Genomic DNA, 19295 nt, shown 5'->3' with positions numbered 1-19295 from the left:
AGACAGAGAGAGGGAGAGAGAGCAAGCTGTGGAGCAACGCTCTCGGGCAGCAGCATCACTGCTCCCCTCCCCGCAGCCTGCAAGGCCCCCGGCAGAGTGTGGATCACCAGGAAGGCTGCCCCCCCCACGCTCCCCTCACCCCAGGTGCCCGGGGACAGTCTTCCTGCCTGGAGTTGATGAGGACACCAGGAAGAGCAAAAAGACCAAGGAGATCATTTCTTGAGATCCTCAAGAAATGCGCTTCAGCAACACCCCAGCCTCTCACTGTCGAATTTCAGGCACTCTGTGTATATGAGACTGGAATCCAGGTCACGACTCAACTGGACATCGCTGCCCTGGAACCCTTCCCTTTTCATTTTGCCAGCACACGTAGAACAATTACAAAGCAAGTGACAGGAAGGTCACATAAACCAAATCCAGCCATTCGGGCACAGCCAGAAATGTGTGATTCATGTCTGATGAGTGAAGACCAGCACGGCAGGAGCACCCTTTACAGTGAGCCGTTTGGACACAGCAGATGGCGCCTGTCAGACCCCGCGGTGCGCCCAGGCTGGAGAGACTCTGGGGACAGTAGGGTGCTCACGTCAGACTAACTCCTGCTGCAGACTCCTCTGTGCTTCCTGGTCAAGTGCCGGGGGGCAATTTAACCTAACTCTCCTCATGCTTGAAGTCACACCCAGCACTAAACCACTTCCTTCCCAAAGCGCCCAACTCCACCAGGCGTTTACAGAGCCCCACCTCAGTATCTGACCACACTCCATCCTGATTTCTGGTCAGATTTCTCCCCCGCCATCCTCCAGGTGATGTCTGGTCGCCCAGGCCTGCCTTCAGCAAAGATCGGGTTAGGTCAGTTGAAACAGAATTCCCCTCACTCCTGGTGTTTCCTCTTAGGAATCCTCCATCCACTGACCCTCTCTGCTCCTTGGCTGTAAATTCCCACTTGACCACGCCGAATTCCTGGTGGAGCCCAGTCTCTCTCCCCACCATAAAATCCCATTACAGTGATCCCTATATCCATCGCGATGGCCCTGAGTAAAGTCTGTATTGCCATCTTTAACAAGCGACAGTTTGACTCTGTTTTTAACAATTTAACAATGGACGATTTTTCCTTTAACACCCACATTGTTTCTCAGGTCACCTCCAAAGTGATTCTACTCTTGCTCCAGCTGCTACATTGCACTCAAAAAGCAAAGGCCAGGCACTTAGCTTGCTCACCCTTCCTCTCCTTGGAAGCCACTTGGGGAGGAATAGAGAGAAATGAAGCAGAGTGGGTGAGGTCTGATTTAGCAAGTATTCTTTCTACAGAACTGGCCTCTTCTTAGATGAGAACATTTAAAAATTTCCCCACTTACATTATTAATATCAGCACAAGGGGAACATAATCAGGGAGATAAAGCTACCATGTCTGTGAAGAATAAAAATCACCTTGTGCAAATAGAATCAAAGAACCATCATGTGGGGATTATTCTAGGTCATAGAGACTTTGAGAACAGCCTCTTCAGTGACAGAAGGAAATGAAGTTATTGGGAAAGCTTTGGTGTGTCATGAACTAGAACCCTGTGACTATTAAATTTTAATATGTTCAGTGCAAGGAAAACTGAAATTTATAAAGAAGAGAAAAGCCAAAGGACCAGCAGAAGAGAAGTGACGTGGGCTCGGAGGTGGGTGGGCAGAGGTGAGGTCTGAGGCCCCAGACCCAGGGTTCTTCCCCTGAGACATGTGCTTGGGAGACAGAACTGTCCTCAGCTGTCGTGGGCCAGCTGGGTTTATGCCTTTGAAAAATGACAAAAATCACCAAAGGTAAGGGTAAACTATGGAGGTAATGAAGTTAGCTTTCAATTATCCAGGAGCTGACGGTTGGACTAGATGGCCTAGACCTTGCCTCTCATCCTAGTTCTTCCTGCATTTGGGGAAATTTGTTGCTCATAGGCCCTTTACCTGGTGGTGAACAACCATGCACAAAGCACATCAGCCAAATGTTAGCCTCTCTGATTAAGGGTCTGGAGAGCTGGGGAAGAGTGTTTACATTGTCAATAGCATGAATTTTGACAGTTTCGTGAATTGACTATAACTGTTGTAAACCTGCTGTTCCTCGGAATCCACACAGCAGTCGAAGATCTGCTGAGCAGCTACTAAGGTCTGCTTTAGGGACTTGGAACCATCAGCATGGAAGATGTCCAGAAACATGTGGAAGGCAGAGCTGTGCAATAGTTAAAGGGAAAACACAGATCACATCTAACTAGGGCAGAAACCCCCTTCCCAAACCCCCTTCCCAAGGATGTACCACCTTCCCTGAGACCCAAAGAAAAATATTTTATGTAAGGAAAAAATTCAGCAGAAAAAATTCAGCACACACAAAAATGACCATACCAAAGGAACAGATATTTAAAAAGCTAAATGTTTTAACTCATATGATTGAGAACACAGCTGAAATAACCAGTAGGAAAGGGTGGAGCATCTAGTCTGTGACCCATATGGGTATATGGCTGAGTGAGATGCTCCAGCCCTTGGAAGCTTATAATCCCGTTGTTGGCTATAGAAAGGAAAACATGCATCTAAGGGTCATCTATGAAGGACAGAAGGCCATTGGGAGCTAAATTGTTCAATCTGAATCCTTAAGGTTGTAGTTCAGGAAGACTTATGGTCGATGAGGGCTTTATGAGCAACCAAGGGCTCAGCTCTGACAGGTGAGCAGGGCTGGAGCCAAGTCACAGGAGGACAAGGCAACCGATGGGACTCCAGGTGAGGGATGTACCTCCTCCACTTCCAGACAAGACGCTGCCTACAAGGGGGAAGCCTGATGCTTTTTCCAAGGACATATGGAAATTAAACATCCACAAGAGAGTCAGTCTCCAGAGCAATCTTCTTGGAAATGGAGGTTGGCGGCGGATAGGGAGAGGAGGGTGGAAAAGGAAGAGGTTTTTTGGCTTTTCTTTGGCCTATCCGAGAAAAATAATCTCAGCACTTCAAGTTTCTCTTGCAAAGACGATTATCCAGTTTGTTCATCCATCTTCAAAGGAGGAGCATGACAGGGTTTTGAGCGTGACAGCCTTGTTGGAATCATAACAACTACCCTGGTGGAGCTCTGTCGGCCAGGTGCTTATGATGACAGCACCTACTTCATGGGGCTAGTGAGACCTAAATGGAGTCATTCCTCTGAGCTTGGTCTCTTCCTAGGCAAAATGAGGAAGGAATATTGTCAGGAAATTTATGAGGCCCCATAGTAGGGCAGCCTTATGGATGGAGGTCAGAGGTTAAGCTAGTGTGTTTCCAGGGGCAGCAGAGGCTGCATTGCTAATGTTTCAGTTAGCAGCTGGCTCCCTCTAACCTACTCGGCTCTCTTGGAGGGGGGGGCACCTTGAGGGGGACACTGCCCGTAGCCACCAGTATCTCTCTGGAATGGCCTCTGGTCTTCCTAGCCTGCTGCCCCTGCCACAGGGATGGTGGCCCGCCGTGAAGGGTTTAGGATTCCAGGGCTGTCCGAAGTGCTCTGGGTCCTAGAGTTGGGGTGGGTGTAGGTTTTTCCTCAGCCACAGCTCAAGCCTGGCTGACTGGCCCCCCTCCACTCCCACGAGGCTGCCCCCAGCACGGTGGGGAGCAGGCCAGCTCCGCATCAGACCCCAGGGGGCTCCAGGGGACCCTGTGGGCCTGGTGGTGTGGGCTCCAGAGCTCAGTTCCCCCAACTTCATCAGCTAATAGGGAAAGGAGAATTACAACCACTGTGTCATACCACTCACACCCATGAGGATGGTTGCAATAAAAAGATAGAAAATACCCAGTATCAGTAGGATGTGGGTCAAACAGAACTCTCACACGCTGTCTTATGGGTATGACCACCCTGGAAAACTGTTGGCAGAATCTAATAAAACTGCAGCCACACAGCCCAGATGACCCAGAAGCCCCACTCCGAGGCCTGCACCCACCAGAAATGCACATACATGCTCACCGAAACCATGTAGAAGGAGCTCCCAGCAGCACTATCCTTAACACTCCCCAACTGGAATGCCCATTAACAGAACAGAATGAGTCAATACTGTGGTGTGTTTACACAAAGGAATATCCTGAAGGGAAGGGAGGAACAGCCTACAACCATGCATGACCACTGAGCAGGAGAAGCTAGACACAAAAGAGCACGGCCTGCACGATGTCCTGTTAAAGGGTAGAAAACAGACAGAACTCATCTATGGTACAGAAATCAGGAGAGTAGTTAGTTTTGGAGGTGAGGGGAGAGAGCCTGGAAGGAAATAGGAGGGGCCTTCGGGCTCCTGTGATAGTCTGCCTCTCAATCTGAGTGCTGCTTACAATGGAGGGTCCACGTGCTTACCATGTCTACGCTTTCTGTTTGTAGATTTTACCTTAAGGGGCGCAAAAACAAGCATGTGAGGAATGGGTAGGGATGATGGTTTGGCAGAAGACGGAGTGAGACGGAGGGAAGGAAAGAGCTAAGAGGCCCCACATACACGACACTGGGAGGCGTTGGCCCAGCCCGTCCCAGGCCATCATGTCATCTGCACCAACAGATCCTTCGGGGAGGCACTTCTCAGATTACCTGTCTCAGAGCAGCGAGGATAAGTCTGCACAAGCAGGCGAGGGATGACTCTAGAGGGGCTGCAAAGCCCAGCAGAGGCCTCTAGACTTAACCAAGGGGGAAGTGAGTGCTCTCCAGAAATCTGATCTGGGAACATTAAGATGGAACCAGACACGTCAGCTGCTATCAGTTCAATGACCTCCAAGAATGGCCTGCCTGCTGGGAGGTTATTAAAAAGCCGCCACACATATATTACGATTTCTAGGTTTCTAAATAAGTTCCCAAATGCTCCAGCTCATGACTTCAAACCACAGGACAAAAATTTCTAAAGTTGATGGAGAAATTCTCCGTGTTTCAAAAGTACTATATTATTTGAAGGAAAAATAGAGCTTTTTATAAACCAAGCTATAAAATAGGCTTTTGAAATAAGCTTTGAAAGGGATGGCAGGATTAGAAAAAAAGGCCAGATTCCCTATAGGTCAGGTCAACAAAAATCTATGCCGAGGTTCAAAGTACCAGAGGCGAGCTTGCTACATTCATGCTTACAGGAAGAGCTTCGGGTGGGAACTCTATAAATTATTTATATTTATAAAATGTATGGTTGCCGTGCGCACAAGAGCCAAGCTGAGTGCGGCGACCATGGGTATTGACCATGGGACTCTGATGACCATTTGGATGTGTGGGGTCCCAGGGGAGAAGAAGACACTCCTTGGTTATAGGGAGAAACGGGAAAACAAATTCTTTATGGGTGTTTACCTGACCACCAGGAATAGCATTCATGCTAACCTTGGCCTGGACTCAGATTTGAGGTCTGACCTCTGCAAACTTCTGTGGCTTCCCTGCCCCTCGGTCAGCAAAGCAGCATCATACCAGTGTGCAGAGCAAAAAGAGCCTCGGGCTGGAAGTCAGGAGGTAAGGGCCTTAACAGCCTAACACCTGGGACAGCCCTGGTTTATATCTGCTGTCTTGATGTAATTCCTAAAAGCATCCCCTTTTCTTCTCAAAGTGACCCAGTCTTTGAGATGTAAATTATATGAAGATGTACGTTGTAAAAACCCCAAATCCTCCCTGTCTCAACATCCTTTCCAATGTGACTTTTCAGTTTCTCCATCAAAACATGGCATCTTTTTCCCCTTCTGGAATCCAGATTCATCTTACCACCTGGCTTTGGCCAATAAAACACAGAGGGAATGTGAGTGATGTGTGCATTCCAAGCCGAGGCCTCAGCCTACCTCGTATGTTTTCACTGTTTCTCTTGGAGCCCTGCCCAGCTGCCATGAGAACAAGCCTGAAGAAGCCCTCCGGAGGCTGAAAGATCTGGTGGTGCAGAGGTAAACCCTCCCGCCTGAGGCCCTGCCAGCACACCAAGCCCCAGAGGACCTGGCGCCTGCCAGGAGATGCGTGGTTCAGTCCAGTCAACACCAGAAACCCCACGCAGCTGAGCAAGCTCACTGTTATGACCTGTACGGTGGTTAGCTGAATAAATGTTCACTGTTTTAAATCACTAAGTTCCAGGTTATCTGTTATGCGTCAAAAGCAACTGATAGAAACAGTCACTCTAGGTTCTAATCAGCACTTTGTCTATAGCTGTCCCTGTGAACTTGGGCGAGTCCTTAACTGCTGGCATTGAATCTTAAGTGAAGAATAAATGCATTTTGTCAACGGGGAACTAACACTGCCTGTATTCGTTTTTTATTGTTGCCGCAATGAATCAGCAAAAATTCATTGGCATGAAAGAACACAAATGTATCTCTTACAGGTCTGGAGGTCAGAGGTCCCAAGTCAGTCTCTCTGGGCTAAAGTTAAGGTATTGGCAGAGCCCGTTCCTTCTGGAAACCCTTGGGGAGAACCCGTCTCCTTGCTTTTCTGGCTTCTGGAGGCCACATGTGTTCCTTGGCTTGTGACCCTTCCTCACATCACTGCAACCCTCTTGCTTCTGTCTGAACCCCCCACTTCCTGTCTGAGCTCCTGCCTCCCCCTGACACGGGTCCTCATGATTGCAGATGGCCCAGGATAATCTCTCCAGATTCTTAACTTATCGCACCTGCAAAGTCCCCTTTGACATGTAGGGTAACATCCACAGGTTCCAGGACTAGGACTGGGCATCTCTGAGGCCATGACTCAGCTACCACATTGCCCAGGAACTCAGGGCATGTTCACCACCCAACTGAGTCCTGGGGAAAGAGCACTGCGAAGAGCAGCTCCTGCTTTGAAGTCAGCAAGTTGGACTGGAATGATTTCCATGGATTCCTGAGCAATAACAATTGAGTATTCTTTACTTCTGTGCTGCCACAACTGCTCCGTACATAGTACATGTCATTGCCTGAGGGGCGTTACGAGAACCAACATTGTTCATTAAAGGCTTGAGGTCCAAGGGCAAGTGTTTCCCAGGGCCCCACCTTAAGCCTGTCCTTTAGCCAGGATGTGCCATGTTCTACAGTCTTTACCTGAGGCAGGGATGGTTTAGCCAAGGCAGCTGGAAAGAGAAGTGGAAACTAAATGAGAGGGCACATGTAAACTCCAGTCTGGGAGGAGGGATGTTCTAAATATAAGCTATTTGTTCAAGTGACACACTGTAGAGCAATCACCTGTTTGTGGGGGAAGGTGCAAGAGAGGGCAGAGAACGGGAGAGAGAGCAAGAAAAGGATGAGGCATTGGGGAACGGGAGAGACAAGAGCAAAGTGGAAGACAGGAGGAACAGCTCGGTTTAGAAAAGAGAATCTTATAAAATACCAAATGTCAGGGGGACCACGTGCAGGCAGCTCAGGCAGAGGGAGAGGCGGGGCCACCACCCTGGTCATCCTGCTGGGATCCACAGGCATTTGTATCCATCACCACCCCATCTCCTTTTATGGTTAATTGCTTTTGAAGAAGCATTTATCCTCAGTAGAAAAATATTGGAACATTAAAAATATTTACATCTCTAGAAATGGTAGATGCTTGTCAAACTCGAATTGGGAAGGAAAACACGTGCTACTAAGAGAGAATCTAGAACTAAAAGTCAGATTCTCCTTCCCTGGGGATCCTTGATGCATGAGGATCCTGTGAAACATCCAATGTGCGGAAGACTCACAACGTGAATCAGAATAGCAAGGACAATAACAATAATAATAGCAACTAAAATTTGCTGAGCACATAATATGCTATGTACTAGGCTAGGAATTTTATCTGCATTACCTCATTTGATCCTGAAACAACACTGAGGGCTAAGTTCTGGACATCCTTCATTTAAGATAAAGGACAAAGAATAAGATAAAGGATAAAGAACAGAGAGTTCCTGGTTCTCATGGGATAACTGCAGCTGTCCAGATAAGAGTATATCCACACATCTGACAAAAACATACAAATAACAAAGGAGTTCAAGTGAAACTACCCTTAAAAACATGATACAGCATGTCGTCCTCAAAAGGAGAAAAGTCCTAAAACTATAATTATCATGTAAGTAGGAAAAGAAGTATCAGAAACAAACTTGAGACAGCCCTAGAATCCATGCTGAAGTAGAGAATCAGAGAGAAACTACACAGGAAATAGAAGAGAATAGTAGGAGACTGCCTAGTTGTGGGAGAACATGGATAAAGTCACCCCCAGAGAGATGCATCCACCCTGGTTGAAGAAATTCTGAGAACAGCTCTGAGACCTGGTGGATCTGAGAACTGGCTAAAAGGGACAGGAAAGAAAGGACTTGAAAGTATTTGGAATTTGAGATGGAAATTTGGGGAAAGCACATTCTAGAAGAGGGAGAAGAACTTAATTGTGAGGGGGAGGGAGGAAGCAAGAGGTAGAAATTAAGGATCCTATAGAAACAAAAAGAAATCACAGAATCAGGTAACATCCCCTCCTCCAGAAGGTAACATTTGTTGAAGAAATTGAACTTCACTACACTAAGAGAAGAGGTACACTGGTATTAGGAAACTTAGTAAGCCATGCAAATGCCTTACTCCTGACATAAAAAAAAATCATCTGTTATTGCTGGTCCAGGAAAATATAATGCATTTCAAATAACAGAAAATGGCAATTCTTATACAAACATGTAAGAAGAAAACGGAACATGAGAATCTGATAAAAATTGTCCAGTCCTCTCCCAATTCCCCAAAAGAGCAGAGGAAAACTCAACCTGTCAACCAACATCAAGTATCATAGATATCCTTGAACAAAATTTTGAAGGTACTAAAAATATCTGAATATGTGTCAAGAAATTTGGAAACCAAAAAAAACTTCCTCCAAGACAGAAAGAAATATGAGTTGATCAAACTCAGGAAAGAAACTGAAAATAATCTCAAAAATTAAGATTAAATTATAAGGGGCACAAGGGAAAATATTTTATTGTAAATATAATGAGAAGCACTGAGGAAAGGAATAAATATAGCCAAAACGATGAAAATGGAATTAAGAAAATGTAAAAGGGATCAGAGAGAAAGTGAGATAGACGTAAAGGTAAGAAAAGAAGATCCAACATACATATAATTGAAGTCCTAGAAAACAGAAAAAACTAAACAGCACTAATCTTTAAAACTATAATCCAAGGAAACTTTCTTGAAATAAAAGAACAAAATATATACCTTGAAAGGACCAACTGCTTACCTTAAAATATTGAACCAGAGTAGCCAACTATGAGACATACTTCATTGAAACAAACATACTTTAAAGATAAAGGGGAAAATCCTTCAGTTCTCAAGGTTAGAGGTCAAGCTGTTTATAAAGCAGAGGACATCATTTGGATTTAGACTTCTTGGCAGCAATACACACAGCAAAAGTAAAGTATATCTTTAAAGTCTCAAGAAAATGTGAGCCAAGGAACTTTATATTAAGCCAAATAGTCTTTCAAATATCAAAGGTATTGAAGAAGTTTTTAAAATGCAAGAATTCTAGAAACACAACATTCAGGAATCCTGCCTAAGGAGTCCACTTAAACATGAACTTCATCTAACCAAGAGATAACTACGGAGATTTTGGCAAAAAATGTGTTGGTGAGCACTGAATTTATTTCTGCATAAAGACCAAGACAAACATAAGGACAAGCATGGGGAAATAATATGAATCTTATATGCTATGACAAAGAAATGACAAAACCAAAAACCTAGGAGGAGGGAGAGAGAAAAGGAAATGTAAAATAAGTTTAGTAATTGCCACATAGGAAATGTAGTAAGAAATATCAAATCAAATACAATATATCAAAGTTAGCCAAGGGGAGAGGAGACATTTTTTATTCTTATAAAGAACACTACTAAAATAAAAAAACACTTAAATACCATAAATATAAAAATAAATATACATTATCCTGAGAGTGAAAAGATAACCCACTGAATGTGAAAACATTTTTTCCAAATTATATATCTGATAAGGGTTTAATATCCACAATACATAAGAACTCCTACAACTCAATAACAAAAAGACAAACAAAAAAATGGGCAAAGGATTTAAATAGACATTTCTCCAAAGAGGATATAGCCAAATGGCCAATAGCACATGTAAAATGCTCAGTGTCATTAAGGAAATGCAAATCAAAACCACAATGAGATGCCACTTCATACCTACCAGGATGACTATAAACAAAAATATGGAAAATGACACATTAGCAAAGATTTAGAGAAATTGGAACCCTCAATTTCTGCTGAGAAATCTTTAATTGCTTGTGGGAATATAAAACAATGCAGCCTCTGTGGAAACAGTTTGAAAGTTCCTCAAAGAGTTGAACATAGAATCATCATATGACCCAGCAACTCCACCCTTACATATATACCACAAATAAACTGAAAATGACTAAAATAGATACTTGCATGCAAATGTTCATGCAAGTGTTATTTACCATAGCCCCAAAGTGGAAAAAACCTGTGTCCATCAAGAGATGAATGATAAACAAAATATGGTGCATACATACAATAGAATATTATTCAGCCATAAAAAGGAATGGAGTTCTGACACAGACTACAACATGGGTGAACCTTGAAGTCATCGTGCTAAGTGAAATAAATGAGATGCAAAAGGATGTACACTGTATGACTCCACTAGAAGCATTCAGAATGGGCAAATTCATAGAGACAGAGAGTACAATAGAACAGAGTGTAATGGGAGCTGGGGGAGAGGAGAAAGGGGAGTTATTGCTTAAAGGGTATAGAGTTTTCATGTGGGATGTTGAAAAAGCTTTGGAAATACTGGCAATGGTTGCACAACACTGTTAACATAATTAATGCCACTAAATTGTACACCTAAAAGCGATTAAAATGGCAACTTTTCTGTTAATATGCAGTTTACTGCACACTCACAGAAGCAAATTAAAATCCAGACAGAAAGCAGACTGGAGGTTGCCAGGGACTGGAGGGAGAGCAAGATGGTGAGTAAGCACTTGGTGAGTTTAGGGCTTCCTTTTAGGGGATGAAGCGTCTGGGACTGGGCAGAGGTGGTGGTGGCACAACACTTGAGGTGCACTAAATGCCAACCAACTGTTCACTTTCCAATGGCTGACTTTATATTATGTGAGTTTTACCCCAATTTTATTTCCTTTAATTGGAGTATAGTTGATTTACAATGTTGTGTTAGTTTCTACTGTACAGCAAAGTGATTCAGTTACATATATATATATATACACATATGTATATATATACACATACATATATATACACATACATATATATATGCTTTTTCTGGTTCTTTTCCATTATGAATTATTACAGGATATTGAACATAGTTCCCTGTGCTATACAGTAGGTCAGTCCTTGTTTATCTATTTTATACATAGTAGTTTGTATCTGTTAATCCTAAACTCCTAACTTATCTCTCCCCTCCGTACCCTTTGGTAACTGTAAGCTAGTTTTTCTATGTCTGTGAGTCTGTTTCTGTTTTGTAGATAACTTCCTTTGTACCATTTTTTTAGATTCCACATATAAGTGATATCATATGATATTTGTCTTTGTCTGACTTACTTCACTTAGTATGATAATCTCTAGGTCCATCCATGTTACTGCAAATGGCATTATTTCATTCTTTTTTATGGCTGAGTAATATTCTGTTGTATATATGTACCACATCTTCTTTATCCATTCATCTGTTGATGGACACTTAGGTTGCTTCCATGTCTTGGTTATTGTAAATAATGCTGCTATGAACATTGGGGTGCATGTATCTTTTCAAATTAGAGTTTTCATCTTTTCCAAATATATGCCCAAGAGTGGGATTGCTGGATCATATGTTAACTTAATTTTTAGTTTTTTAAGGAACCTCCATACTGTTTTCCATAGTGGCTGCACCAATTTACATGCCCACCAACAGTATACAAGGGTTCCCTTTTCTCCACACCCTCTCCAGCATTTATTATATGTAGACTTTTTGATGATGGCCATTCTGACCGGTGTGAGGTGACACTTCATTGCAGTTTTGATTTGCATTTCTCTAGCAATTAGTGATGTTGAGTATCTTTTCATATGCCTATTGACCATCTGTATGTCTTCTTTGGAGGAATGGGTGATCTTATATTATGTGAACTTTACCTCAATTTTTAAAAGCAACTAAAAATTAGATGTAAAAATGATCAAAGAAACAGATCACACTGAAACAGAGTACATATATAACACCATAACCACAATAAATATAACCTAAAATAATATGACAGATTTGAGACCAAAGATATTAGTCACATCAATCAATATAAATGGAATGGGCTCACCTATTAAAAGAAAAAGGTTTTTCAAGTGTGTCACAAAGCAAACCGAATGCTATGATGTGCACATCACGCTGAAAGCAAAGTGATTTAGAAAGGTTGAATATAAAGGTCCAGGAAAAGGTTATATCAGGCAATTGCAAACGGTAAGGAAGAAGGGTTATGATTCCTAGAGCAAACAGTAGAATTCAGGGGGAAATTATTAAACCTTTTTAAATGCTAATGTTCAACCTCACAATGAAGATTTAATGGTTATGAATAACTATATACCAATAAAACAGCAACCACCTTCACAAAGCAGAAACTGCACTAATAGGAGATTTTAATATGTTATTCATAGTCCAAGGCAGATCATGAGTGGGAAATATCTAAAAATTTAGAAGAACTAAAACAAGCAAGCCACAATCAATCAGGTAGAAGGCATAGCTATATATCAAAATTTATACCCAGATAAAAAACTAAAAATAGCGTTATCATATGATCCAGCAATCCCACTCCTGGGCAAAGATGAAAACTCTAATTCAGAAAGATACATGCACCCCAACGTTCATAGCGGCACTATTTACAACGGCCAAGACATGGAAGCAACGTAAGTGTCCATTGACAGAGGAATGGATAAAGAAGATGTGGTATATATGTACGATGGAACATTGCTGAGATATTAAAAAGAATGAAATAATGCTATTTGCAGCAACATAAATGGGCCTGGAGATTATCATACTAAGTGAAGTAAATCAGACAGAGAAAGATGAATACCATATGATATCACTTATATGTGGAATCTAAAATACGACACAAATGAACATATTTATGAAAGAGAAACAGACTGACAGACATAGAGAACAGACTTGTGGTTAACAAAGGGGAAAGGAGGGTGAGGGATAAATTGTAAGTATAGGATTAACAGATACAAACTACTATATGTAACGCAGACAAACAGCGAGGACTTACTGTATAGCACACAGAACTATATTCAATATCTTGTAATAACCTATAATGGAAAAGAATCTGAAAAAAATACATATATAACTGAATCACTGTGCTGCACACCTGAAGCTAACTCAATATTGCCAATCAACTGTATTTCAACTGAAATATTTTTTTTAAATTTACACCCTAAAATAGAGGAGATCCGTTCTTCTCAGCACGTGGAACCGTCATGAACGCTGCCCACACTGTGTCACACAGGGGATTCAACAATGCATGAAGTAGGACGTTAATAAGAAACATTTATTAATAACAAACATTTCACAATCATTTAACAGGTCCTTCAACCTGGAAATTTAAAATACCTATAACAAATAAGTCTTTGGTTAGAGCAGAAGTGGAAATCTTAACTGCAAAATTTCTTTTAAATTATGATAATGAAAACACTAGGTATCATGTATTTCACAATTAAAGTAGTGATCAGAGGAAAAATTAACAACATTAAATACTTAATAAATAAGGGTAAATACTTGAGAATAAAAGGAATTAGATTCCCAATTCAAAAAGCTAGAAAAGGAAAAATCAACTAATAAAAAGAAAGCAAAAGAAAGACAATAATTTTAAAATTAAAGCAGAAATAAACAGAAAAACATATATCAAAACACAAATCCTTTGAAAAAAGCAATGAAATATAAAACCCAGTATCTAACCCAATCAAGGGAAACCTGGAAAAAAAGCACAAATATATAAAATAAGAAGTGTCAAGGGGTAAAAAGCCATCAAAGATAGTAAACAAAAACCATAAGAGCTTACCTTGTACAGCTTTATGCAAATAAAATTTTAAATGCAGACAGAATATATAATTTCCTAGGAAAATGCAATTTATCAACATTGACCCCAGCAGACTTGGAACATTGTATGTGACCATTTTCCATAAAAGAAATAGAGGAATTTATCAAAGATCTATTCCACAAAGAAGTATTGGACCATATAGTTCCATCAGGAATGTTTCAAAGTCCAGATAACTCTAATATTCTAAAATATAGAAAAAGAAGGAGCTTCCAAATTCTTCTTACAATCCAGGGATAACACTAATGAATAAACACAAAACAGAGTCAAACCAATTTCACTTATAAACATTGATGTAAATTTTTTTTAAATTAGCACAGAAACTAGCAGCTTATTTAAAAATAATGAATTGTGACCAAGTTATCTAGGTTTGACCTAGAAATACAAAATGATTAAAAATCTGTCTACATAATACAACATGTAAATAAAGCTCAGGAGAAAAATTCTGTGATTGTCTCCATGTGTATGTAAAAGGCTTCAACAAAATTGCTTGTTGATAAAAACACAATAAAATAGGAATGGCAGAAACTTCTTTAACATGATAGAAAATATACACGTTGGTATTAAAATCAACGTCTGCGTTATTGTGGGAACATTTGTGAGGGGAAAGTAAAAGGTGCTCCCAGACCACATTACTGTGTTCTAGTAAGTAGAGCTGCCAGATAAAGTATAAGATATCCAGTTAAATTTGAATTCTCAAATATTGCATGGGACATACTCATATTGAAAAACTGTTTCTTGTCTGAAATTCAAATGTAACTATGCATCCTGTATTTTTCTTTGCTCTGTCCTGCAACCACAGGTATTAATCAACAAAATAAGGCAAGAGGAAACAATTAGAAGCATAAAAACTGGAGAGAAAGTAAAAGTATGTTTTTGGATTATATGATCATATACTTGGAAAACTGAAGAGAATCACTGATAAAAATAATATAATTCAGTAAAGTAGCAGAATAGGAAATTTGGGGTATAAAATTGTCACACAAAAATCAATAGCTTTCAGAGTCCTGGCTTGTGCATGGAATGGAGAAGTTTCCCAACACACCCCATCGGAGGCACAGCACAAAGGGAAACGGACAATGAGAAACTCCTCAGGTCCAGCGGTTCCCAGGTCATCCATAAGGCAGAGTTGGAGGCATTGGAAGCCAGTGGTGTCCTGGGGCCACGGCAACACAAAACCCCAAACCAGCTCAACCCCTGACTTGGGTCAACCTGCTTCTTTCTCTTAGAAGAAAGAAAGGCATGACTATTTCCTGGCATAGAAAGTATTTACCTCAATTTCTACAGCCCTGCATAAGGTTTCTGGCTTTCAACAACAAAAAATTTGAGACATAAGAAAAGGTCAGAAGAAAAACCATATTGTTAGGAGGGAAAGCAATGAGCAGAAGCAATCCTAGATGTGACACAGATGTAGGAATTATCAGATAAGAAATTTAAAATAGTGATAACTATCACGCTAAAGCCCCTAAGGAAAAGGGGGGTCGATATGTAAGATTAAATGAGATTTCAGTAAAGAGATGGAAATTCTAAGAATCAAATGGAAGTGCTAGAAATAAAAACTAAAGTTACAGAGATGAACAGTCTTCAGAGGGTTCATCAAACAGACCTGACATCCAAGAAAAGAATCAGTGAACTTGAAGTTGTCAATAGAAATACCCAAACAAAAACACAAAGGAAAAAGGAGTAAAAAGCCAAAACAAAACCAAAACTCAGAGCAAAGTCAGAGAACTAGAGGGCAATGTCAAGTATGTCATATGTATAAGCACAACCCTAGAAAGAGAGAGAGGAAAGGGCAGAATAAATACTTGAAAATATAATTGCTTTGACCTTTGATTGATCCTGGCTAGAAGAAAAAAAAATGCTATAAATGTGTAAATATTTTTCTATAAAAATTATATAAAGCTTTAAATATTTTTGGGACATCTGAGGAATGTTAATATGGACTAGATATCAGGTAATATAATTTTATCAGTGTTATATTTCTTGAGTGTAATGGTACAGGGCTATGTAGGAGGATGTGCTTGTCCTTGGGAGATGCATGCTGATGTATTAAAGGGTGATGTTTCATGATGTCTGCAAATGGCTTGGGGAAAAAAATGTCTTTCTAACTGTTCATCTAAAATAAGTGTGAGTGTTGTGTGTGTGAATGAGTGAGTGGTTATAGAGAGAAAGGTAGAAAGGCAGTTTGGCAAGATGTTAGCCTTTGGTGAATCTGGGAGCACGGATGTGGACCACTGACACCTCCTCCAGGAAGGACCTGCGGGCTGCAGGGAGCCCCCCCCCCCAACCTTGGCCCCAGTGGTCCTGCTCTTCCTGGTGCTGCGAGGTTAGGGTACAAAGCCCAGCCACTTGGCCCAGCGTGGGGCTTGCTCCACAGGGTGTACAGGGAGGCGTCAGGCTCCACCACAGGTGGGCTCCTCTTCTGCCCGCCCTTCGTCCTCCTCCCTCCTCCACAGGTATTGAACCTTAATCAATACCTCGCAGACAAACTCTGTCTCGGCTTCTGCTTCCAGAGAAGCCATCACGTGGCAGGTGTTCACTGTGCTAATTTTTCAAATTTCCAAAGATTTAAAAGTTTTCAAAGCAAACAAATGCTGGGAGGAAGAAGAATCTGAATCAGCACATAGAAAAGTACTCTGCTCAGAGCCACAGAGCAGGAACAGTGAATAGTGAAGGCAGGAGTCGGCCTGGGTCCCTCTGGCCTCCGAGCTCAAGCTCTTGGCCGTCATGCCATGTTGCTCCTCTCAGGGAAGACGGTTTCCGACTCAGCAGTGAGCCAGCTATCCGTGCTCGTCTCCAGTCTGAATTCACCTTCACCGCCTGCTCTGTGCAAACGGGTCTGAGTCCTTGAAATGTCTTTCTTTGCCAGGTGGCACAAAGCTTTGTCAGGGGAGGTGCCAGAGAAAGATTCCAGAGGGCGGGGCTTTCCTTTCCGGATCTGATGGGCTTGTTCCGCAGGCTCCTGCTCACGCGCTGCCCCAGTGCTCACCTTCTGGTGACTGAATCTCCTCCAGCTCTCGGTTTCTGCGAGCCTGGCTCCTGCAGTGGATGCACCCGGCTCCTGCAGGATGGGTGGCCTGTCAGTGTCAGGCTCCTGCAGCGCACAGCAGTCACAGCACGTAGTGAGCAGCAGCTTCTTCCTAAATCCCCCTGGGCAGGCAGTTTTCCCCATGAGACGCTCTCCCTGGCAGTCCAGAGGACAGATGTCTAGCATGTTCTAGAGACATACATCCAGCAGTGTCCACTGGCACAGAGGCACAGTACTGTATCTTCCTAAGGTCTGGATTTCAGCCCTGGGGGAGACAAGGACTCCTCCCTGGGTGCCCTTTCTCAGCCCTAGGGGTAGTTGCTGCACCTTACATCTGCAACTCCTGTTTTCTTTTGTGCTTTCGTTACCTTTTACGTGTTATTTCAATCCTCTGTTACAGTTAGTCATTTTTAAATGTTAAATTCTCCCTGATGAAATTACTGTGCGGTTTCTCTCCTGATTTGACCCTGTCTGATACAAGTAGTTAGCCTTGTGGCTCTGATTTCAGATGCACCCAACTGTGAGCGGTAGCTTGCAGTGAACAGCGGCTGGAAGCAAGACCTTAGCTCCCTGACCGGGAATCGAACCCTTGTCGCCTGGGTGGAAGCCAGGAATCTTAACCACTAGACCAGGGTGGGCAGTGTCTAGAACCTAAATCCCCAGTCCTTGTCTACCTTGAAAGGAGGAATCTGACAAGGAACCAGAAGGTATAGAGGAAAGTAAACCGTTCATTAGAAAAGCAGAGTACAGGCAGAAAGAAGCACGTGTGAACTCAGCGACAGAGTTGCGACAGTTGCGCCTTTGGGAAGTTTAAATCCTTTATAAGGTGACAGGCTTCTGGGTCTTTGTCTTCTTTTTGGCCAATCGTATTGTTTTGTCCCCCCTGGCTAATCTGCCTCAGGACCCTCCCCTAGGTGCGCACGCACCCCTCAGTCAAGATGGATTTCATCGCAAGGGTGTCTGGGAGGGAGAATAGCAAGACTTTTTATGGTCTGGCATCCCCTGCCTTTTTGACCCCATGGAGACTTCCTGTGTATGTGTAATGTCTCCCTTGCCCCAAGGATGGGAAGTGTTGACCTCTTGATATTTCAGAAGGTTTTAGCCCTTCTCTGTTCCTGCCATACAAGTGTCCAATGTCCAGTTATTTACCCTATTCCTGTTGTTTCTTATATCAAAGTGCAGATCTGAAAATGCAGAGAGGAGACTGGTCATAAATATGTAGCCTGGAGCCCATTCGTCTCTTGCCTCAGGAAATGTAAACAGGAGGCTGGTAGTGAATGTCCGGAGCCCATCTTTTTCTCACCCTGGGGAGTGTGAACAGGAGGCCTGCTGTAAATGTCTAGACTGGAGCCCATCTAGCTCCTGCCTCAGCTCTGGGCATGGAACTTTGGGCTCACATCCTGGCTCCATCACTTACATGTGACCTGGGGCAAGTCATTTGTAAGGGTTAAATGAAATAATACATCCAAGTGCTTAGCACAGATTGTTTCCAATAAGTACTAGTTTTCACCATTGTTACCAGAACCATTATTTTTATCCAACAAGCTTACTGAGCCCCAAAAGTCAAGACTGAAAGTTCCCCTCAGGAAAATGGACTCCCAGGCAGGTACAACTGTCTAGCTTTAGAATTGAGCTGGGCTTTGAGGCGAATATGCTGCCTTGAAGGGGGGCTGAGGATACTTTCAGGCAGAACCAAAATTCCCAGATCTGAGCTTTCATCTACCCCCGTCCATGGGCATGTCCCTCATTATGGGGGCAGAACCTGTTTGGGAATCGTGGGGTCACCTAAACAGGAAACACAGTGGCGAGCCACAGATCACACTGCCCAACAGCCAGCGTCTTCGGGTTGCAAACTCCACAACGGGGCTGCGAATTGTCTTCATTTCCAGCAGGGGGCAGCCCTGCTTCTAGGTCTCCCAGGGGACAAAAGGAAGGAAGGACAACGGGGCTGCGAATTGTCTTCATTTCCAGCAGGGGGCAGCCCTGCTTCTAGGTCTCCCAGGGGACAAAAGGAAGGAAGGAGAACCAGGCTGTCATCCCCACCTTGCTCTGGGGGAGCAAGAAGAGGAATCGAGATCCAGATTTCAAAGGTAGAAGCCAAAACAAAAATTCAGAACAGACTTGCTCACTGGGTCAAACCGTACACTCTTTTCCAGTAAGTTTCATTAGTTTTTAACTTTCAATTAGATCCCTATTATACTTTATATCATTTTTACTGGAATTTTCCTCTGAAGCTATTCGGCAGTATTGTGTCTTGTATGTACAGGTGCAAGTAATGCTTGGCTGTATTGTTTGTTGGTATTACTGGC

The sequence above is a fragment of the Delphinapterus leucas genome, chromosome 21, assembly GCF_059928025.1.
Source record: "Delphinapterus leucas isolate spDelLeu-1000000601 "Yukka" chromosome 21, BTC_Dleu_Yukka2, whole genome shotgun sequence".
In the NCBI taxonomy this organism is placed as follows: domain Eukaryota; kingdom Metazoa; phylum Chordata; class Mammalia; order Artiodactyla; family Monodontidae; genus Delphinapterus; species Delphinapterus leucas.
This window is presented reverse-complemented; position numbering follows the sequence as displayed.